Raw genomic sequence first — 7,915 nt, 5'->3', positions numbered from 1 at the left:
ATGTTAATGATATCTTTTTTAAGTTTGTCGAATTTTGAATGATGAATAATATTTAATTGGTTTAAACTACAGGAATTAGTCAAGTGGATTGCTACAACTACCCCGATTCAATAAGGAACTTTATCTGTAGAAAACCCAAACTTTGCACTCAAAGGGTTAACTATAAAATATAAAAAAATAAATTCACAATAGCCGTTTTTTTTAGCTCAGATTCTTTATCTATGAATCAAGTATGAGTATTGTGCTTTGTGTTCCACTTAAAATAAAGCCTATAATCGTGAGATATTTTCTGTCATGTGATTTCTTATTTAGATAATGAGCACTTCTATTTTAGATTTATCGAAATAAGAAAGTTTTTTTTTTTTTTTTGGTGAGTGTAGGTAAAGATACATATACTTTATCGGCCTAAATTTTCGTATTTTCATTAATTTTTATAACAGAATAATTAAAAAAGACTGTCAAGGAAACTTCTTCTGGTTAATAAGAGACAAGTGATATGTAGAACAGCTATACGAAAGATCTGTTTATATTGGCGATATCTGTGGGGTTTATAACAGCCGCTCCTTTTTCCCTGGTTAAAAATAAAGAGCCGCTATCACACAAAAGATAACTTTTTTGACGCCAAGAACTCCTACTCTGTCTGATAATAGTCTTATGAAATAAGAATTTGAATCGGGTTTTTTAACAAAAACGAAGAGTTTTCTAAATGTTGCTTATTCCATGAATTTCTCCGAATATTTGGAGAGTTTAGACAGAAAGAAAGAATTAGCACCAACGCGGGAATAAAATGCATGAATTATTTCATTTGAAAACCGAAAAATTTTTAGCACATTACACGTACCATGAGATAGAAAATTAATGTAAAATTGTCCTTGTAAAATCGTCCTAAGCTTGTATTTTCATTTAATTGCTCTGTTGTATTGCTATCCTTTTTGATTTATCCCCTCTTTCCGATTTAATCAGATTAAATTCACAAAACTTGAACTCTTTGTAATGTTAAATTAATATCAAGGCCATGTTTATTTGTCACTTTACATAAAAATGGCGTATGTTAATACAGTAATATTTTTTTTATCTTTTTTTTGTGATCTTTGCATATATTAGACCAAATGTGAAATAAACAGAACACAAAAAGTAGAATGAGCAGCAGACGTTTCATTGTGAGCTCTAAATGAAAAAACTTTCGTCTGCTTAAGATTTTACATTTTTATATTGTTTACGACATTTACGTTTCAACAATTAAATTTTATGCGATTTTAGTTGGAGAGGTAATGATTAAAAGAGTTAAAAGTCGTCTGGATCTTTAGTAATTTTTTTATGTAAGCGACTTTTTTATATAAGTTATTCGTGCAATATATTTTGCCCTTTAGATTATATAAACGAATAAAATTCCTGAAGTGAAATATAATCTGAAACGTGCAATAAACGGAGCTTTGAAAGCTATACGGATTATATTTCTGAAGAGAAATGTCCTCTTAGAACTCTCAAGGTGTCAAATTTTGGATCATTTATCTCATGGAAGCTACATTTCCTCATACTCCGTAATATTTGATCGGCAAATGAGCCAGGTTCGCTGAGTCCTAAATCACCAATTTAACACACACTGGAATGGAACCATTCATAATTCAATTCATTAATCGATTAATTAGTGATGAATTCATTAATTCATTAATAGATGAATTAATCGATGAATTAGTTCAAGGTTTTCCTATTATGTTCTTAACCTTTCTTTCACTTCCGTTCTTCATTTTAATTTCACCGTTTTTCTTCTTGACCTTCCTTTCATCTTTTTGACCATTTTTTTTAATTTTAATTTATACGGATGATATGTATTCGTTGAATGCAACGATCCTTTAAAATTATTCAGACTATTTCCAAATAGTAAGCTTAAAAAATAATCATTAATCAGTTTTTTCGTACTTTGACGATTCTTTCCTGACCTTGCTGCCTTTTTAGTAACTCAAAGAAAAGTTCTGAGAAACTTGTCTTTCTTCCTGTTTCCGTATCACTTGTCACAAACTGAATTTTTATTCTATACGTAACGTAATATCATCAAAAGAGACGGCACTCGTTCATCTTTGTCCCACCCAATACGAATAAAACAGAAGATTTATTTAACAAGAGAGAGAGAGAGAGAGAGAGAGAGAGAGAGAGAGAGAGAGATAATAAAAATGAAAAAATAAATATTAAATGAGAGAAGATAAAAAAGAGAGGAAAAAAGAAAAACGAAATAAAGACAGAGAAAAAAAAGAAAGAGTGAAATATAAAATAATTCACTATAAAGTAATGGCTGCTCCATCGCTTATTTCAACAACAACAAAAAAAAAGTAAAAGTAGCCACATTCTTAGTGCTTCAAGTTAACCACACAAGGTAAGGAAATTTACCGTAATTTGTGGCATTCATTTGCAAAGATCGCCAATATTCTTAGTCATTGAACACACATTCATCTCTCGGATGCTGGATGTAACATGGGGTGAAAGCTATCAATGGAATATTCCACTACTGGAGTACTAATTTTATAGAATTATTGCCCTGAAATGTTCATTTAATTTCTCATCATCATCATCATCATCATCATCATCATCATAACATTAATTACGGGTATAGACCATATTGGTCTGCTCCGGTCTTTATCCATCCAATATCCTTTTTTGAGGTCTACTCTGCCTTCTCTTTCCAATTGGCTTATATTTTAGTATTTGTTAAGGATGTCAGATGTTGGCCATTCGTTTTTCATGTTCTTTCCATTTTTGTTTATAATTCTTTAGTTTTTCTTCTATTGATTTTGTTTTTAGTTCTTTCAAAATGTCTTCGTTCCTTTTTTGATCTAAAAATGTGTATTTTGCAGTTCTTCTGATAAATCTCATTTCACTTGTTTTTATTCTTTGTTTATTTTGTTTGTTTGTTTATTGCCCAAATTTCACTGCCATATAATAATGTAGGCATTGCTAACGTATTATATATTTTCAAGCGTGTTTCTTTTTGTACTATATTTATGTTGAGTGTTCTATTTATCAGGCATATAATCTGTACAAATTTTGAAGTTTTTAATTTTGTCTTTTTCTCCTTCATATGATATTTCACATCCACGATAACTGAAAGTATTTATTAATAACTATTTTGCTTCTAACTGGAGTTTGTTCACAAAATGCCATTGTTTCAGTTTTATCTATGGAAATTTTCATTCCAAACTGTTCTATTATAATGTTTAAATTATATATTGCTCTTTGTAAATTGTCTTCCTTATCTGATATTATTACCTGATCATCTGCAAATAATAGCGTATTTATTTTGTTATTTCGGGAAATATCTATACCATGATTGTTTAAGGCGCTTCGCTATATTAATATTTCATTAATATAAATATTGAAAAGTGTTGACGACAGAGGGCATCCCTGTCTTACTTCTTGGTTTATAGATTGTTTTTCAGACAACTTTTCATTTATTCTTATTTTTATTTCATTATCTTTGTATATATTCAATATTGCATGTAGTAAAATATTAGGTATATTTATTCTTTGTAATGTATCAAACAGTATATATCTTTTTACTTTGTCAAATGCTTCCTTTTAATTTCTAGTTATTATTATTATTATTATTATTATTATTATTATTATTATTATTATTATTATTATTATTATTATTATTATTATTATCTGACTTCCATGGAGTTAGAAGACTCATCGCGGGTGGTCCCACACTCACACACAGTTAATCATATTTCGACTTAGTGCGATCACCGTTTCTGCACACACCACACTTTCTGGCAATGCATTCCAATCTCCTTCCACTCTGCGCGCGCGCACACACACACACACACACACACACACACACACACACACACACACACACACACACACACACACACACACACACACACACACACACACACACACACACACACACACACACACACACACACAGAAAAAAAACTTATTCCTCATCCCTGCCCTTGTTCACGCTCTTATTATACAGCTTCCATGAATGGCATCTTTTTCTTCTCCTGACATCTGCCATTTTTATGAAAAATCTCACGCAAATTAATCTAGTATTTTCATTATCCCTTAAAAACATATCTCCTCTCTTCCTTCTATCCACCAAGTTTTGAAATTTTCAGTCTCTCCATCTGTCCTCATACTCCACATTCCATAGACCCGAAACCGACTTAGTGATTCGTCTGTGAACCCTCTCTAACAACTGATTATCCATTTGGAAACCAGGCGACCAAATCTGTGCACAGTAATCCATATGCGGTCTGATCAAAGCCTTGTACAATGGAATCATAACATCCTTACTTAAAGGTCAGTCTTCTCCGCATTAATGTCATAATTCGCTGTGCTGTCCTTACAAAGTTAACAAAATATCCCTTAAATTAAGATTCCCATCCACCATTACCTCTAGATCTCTCATTTCCTCCACCTACTCAAAGATACCCCCCCTGCCAATCTTATACTCTGCATCCAATCTTTGTTTCCCAAATTTTAAAACCTTACACTTTGCTATATTGAACTGTGATTCTCGCATACTTTCCCGCCGATTCACCCAGTCTATTCAATCCTTCTTGCAAGGCTGCATCCGTTCTGCTCTTCATAGCCAAATGGCTACATTTGATCAGCTACGATGTGTACAGCCATCACACATTATTACTGGCTGCACACATCTTAGCTGATCAAATGTAGCCATTTAGCTATGAGGTGCAAAACGGATGTTGTAGCCTTGCAAGAAGGGTTGAATAGTTTCTTACAACTATAAACTATGCTGCTTACCTCAGTTGTTCAGGGATATTGTGAGAAACTATCCACAGCACTGCCAAAACTGGATTCGGTTCACGAAGGGTCTCGTGTTCAACTAAGCCTATCAACAATCATATGGATGTGAATCTATACTTTTATTACATTTATCTAAATTAATTTCGTTTATTGAACTACGGCTGTTTTCATACTTTCTGGACTTTTGTTTCATCGGTCCATTCTTTCATCCCTTATAGCAATGTAATTGTATTTTGCAATTTACGCTGTCTAAAGAGAATTATGCTGCCCTACTCATCTCACCAACCACGATTCTGTAATAACAATGTTTTACTGTCCGCTGCTGAATTGTAGTGAGCTTTCCCAGAGTTCTCTGCGAACTGGTCTTATGAACCTTTTCGCTGAATTAACGCACGAGCAATCCTGTCTGTTTACTCTAAACATTCACATGCTTTATGGGCACCAATAACAACTTCACTTCCGCTAATGAAATCCTTAATTTTAGTTTTCCCATTCATGCGTATTAGGATTAATACTGTTGCTTATTACTGTGCGTAAAATAAACATAAAATTTATTGGTTAACTCTTGTTTTGCAGACGCAAAGACTTACTCTATCGTGTAACGTCTGAAAAACAACTGAAATAAGAATCCCTCTAAAGTTTAATTTTTTTAAATTTAAATTTAAAACTGGCAAGAAATTTGCTGGAGTTAAAAGTACGTCAGATTTATTTTCTATCATTTTTTGGAAAGAAAGTAAAATTAAAGAAAACTCACTAAGTATGTGTGTGTGTGTGTGTCATTATTTTTATGAAACAAAATAAAAAACAAGATTCTTGGGAAGAAAAAATCACTCTGTACATCTTTTGGTAATATGTTCATATTTATCTTCCCCACAAAAATAATAATTTTATTTGGGTGGGCGGATTTTTTTTTATATTTTTTTACCCGATGCTCCAGAGACCAAACATGGAACTTTTTTTCAAGCCGCTTCTCTTTTTTCTCTAGCAGTTTAGAAAACCACGATGCTACAGACTTGAGGGTATAACATCTTATGTCTTATACATTACTGAACGTTACTAATTGACAAATACCCTGAAATATGCATTATATTCAAAGATGATCATGATGACAGGGGCGAATTCTCCATGCTTGCTATGCTTGCTGCGCAAGCTCATTAATTGAGAAAGAAGTAATATTTATTTGTTAATAAATGCAAGCATTTATAAGCATTCCATTTAGGTTTTTATTTTGGTAGACAGAAGACGTCTTAAGCTTGCGCGGCAATAATTGAGCTTTGCGTTGTGTATCGAAGGCCGATGCTTGCTCGTCTAGTCAAAGCTTCCTTGGCTTGCTCAGTTGTCGGAGCTTCCAGGTCCTCTCTGCAGCACTGTGATCTCATACTCGCGTATAGCCATTTCCGCTCCCTTCACTTCGTCTTAAACATAGGCCATACGCAGTCAACGTCGCTCTAGCCAGTGAGCTTCAGCCAGCCTTTACAAGTGTGCGTGTTGCTTGGGAAAATTAAGTTACAACCAACTTTTTTATGACGATGTTATTGACCAGTTCATAAAGAAGAACCGTACGGTAGAATTGTATTCAAGTAGCTAAATTGAAAAAGATAGAATATCATTTGTAAAATAAATGTTGTATTTGTATGATTAAATGTACATAAATTTCTAAATATATAGTTTTAAATGGTCTAATTCATTATTCCGCTAATCAGACTTCAATCACACCTCTCACTCCCTGAATGATAACAAGAGCAAAGCGTGAATTTCAAGACCAGCATTCGCTCCTGCATGATAACTATATAAGAAATAAATACAGGCATCCCTTCTTTATACAAAGTTAAACAATAGCATTTCTGTTTGTAGAGCAACAGCTCAAAACTGATTCTTAACTGTTACAAACAAAACCACCTGTGGAATAAACTCATTTGCTCTTTGTTATCATTTATTCCATTAACTCAAAGATAAACATAAATATGTAAATATGTTTATCTTTGAGTTTATGATAAACATAAATATGTTTATCATAAAAAAATAATACAAAAATATAAATATAAAAAAATAATACAAAAATATAAACATAAAACATAACAACAAAGATAAACATAAATAAACAAGTTTTTAAAGGACTTAACATTAATATTTCCTATTGAATGTTCATTACTCTAATCCGGTAAATCGATTTGATAAACAGAAACTGTTAATATAATATCAGTTCGATAAATTAATTCTGGACTTATTATTTGCGGTTTTAGAAAACATATGCTAAAGAATAAGTTGAAAAGAATCTTGAATTATGTGGAAAGAGGAAAAAATATTCTTTAGAGGACAAAAATAGATCAGTGGAAACGATCGATGTTAGAGAACCACTGCAGACATGCGTAATGTCTTTAAAAATAGGAAGGAGCATTATGTCGTCATGATTCACAGGAATATATATATATATATATAGAGAGAGAGCGATTTTAATTAAAACCATTTCTTCAATTGGGAGAATGGCGCTAATTAACTTCTAAATATTCAGTCATATTATTTCTAAAAATAGGTCGCATTTTCCTTTAGGATTCGCTTATTCTTCAAAATTTAAATCTACGTATGAATTCCATAAATATATTCAGAATTACTAAATCCCAAACAATATTTAAGATAAATGAATAAACACTAAATTTAGAAAATTCAGAAACTTGAAAATTCGGATTTGAGCATGCGAAAAAGTCATGTGATTGAGCGTGTTTCGGTGTTTCTTTTGTTGCAGTGAGCCATAGTTCATTGTTGAACTTCATGGAGTCATTTTATTAAAGTACCTCATAATTCTTTTCTTTATGCTACCTGCTGCTGAGTAATATAATGCAATCTTTTCTTTTCTTTGCTAAAGCAGTCGGTCACCTGGGGTTTTCTTTACAAGATAACGGCAAAATGTATGCCACTGATAAGAAACACGAGGCAATTATCCAGTGGGACCATGAATCATAATGTCAACGTTTGAATCCTGATAGTATTCTTCTTCTCTCTCGAAATGTTTCTCAATATGTCATTCTAGTAGTCAAGTGTCACGTGTCATAATATCCTAATGGATTTATTTGTACTCAATATTGAAAATCATTTATTTACCTAAATGTCTCATTTTAGATTCCTTTCACAGGATGCATAACATAAT

This window comes from Typopeltis vanoorti, chromosome 17, assembly GCF_054136105.1.
Source record: "Typopeltis vanoorti isolate ZY-2024b chromosome 17, IOZ_Tvanoo_1.0, whole genome shotgun sequence".
Classification (NCBI taxonomy): Eukaryota; Metazoa; Arthropoda; class Arachnida; order Uropygi; family Thelyphonidae; genus Typopeltis; species Typopeltis vanoorti.
The sequence above is the reverse complement of the archived record's forward strand: the minus strand, read 5'-3'. Positions refer to the sequence as shown.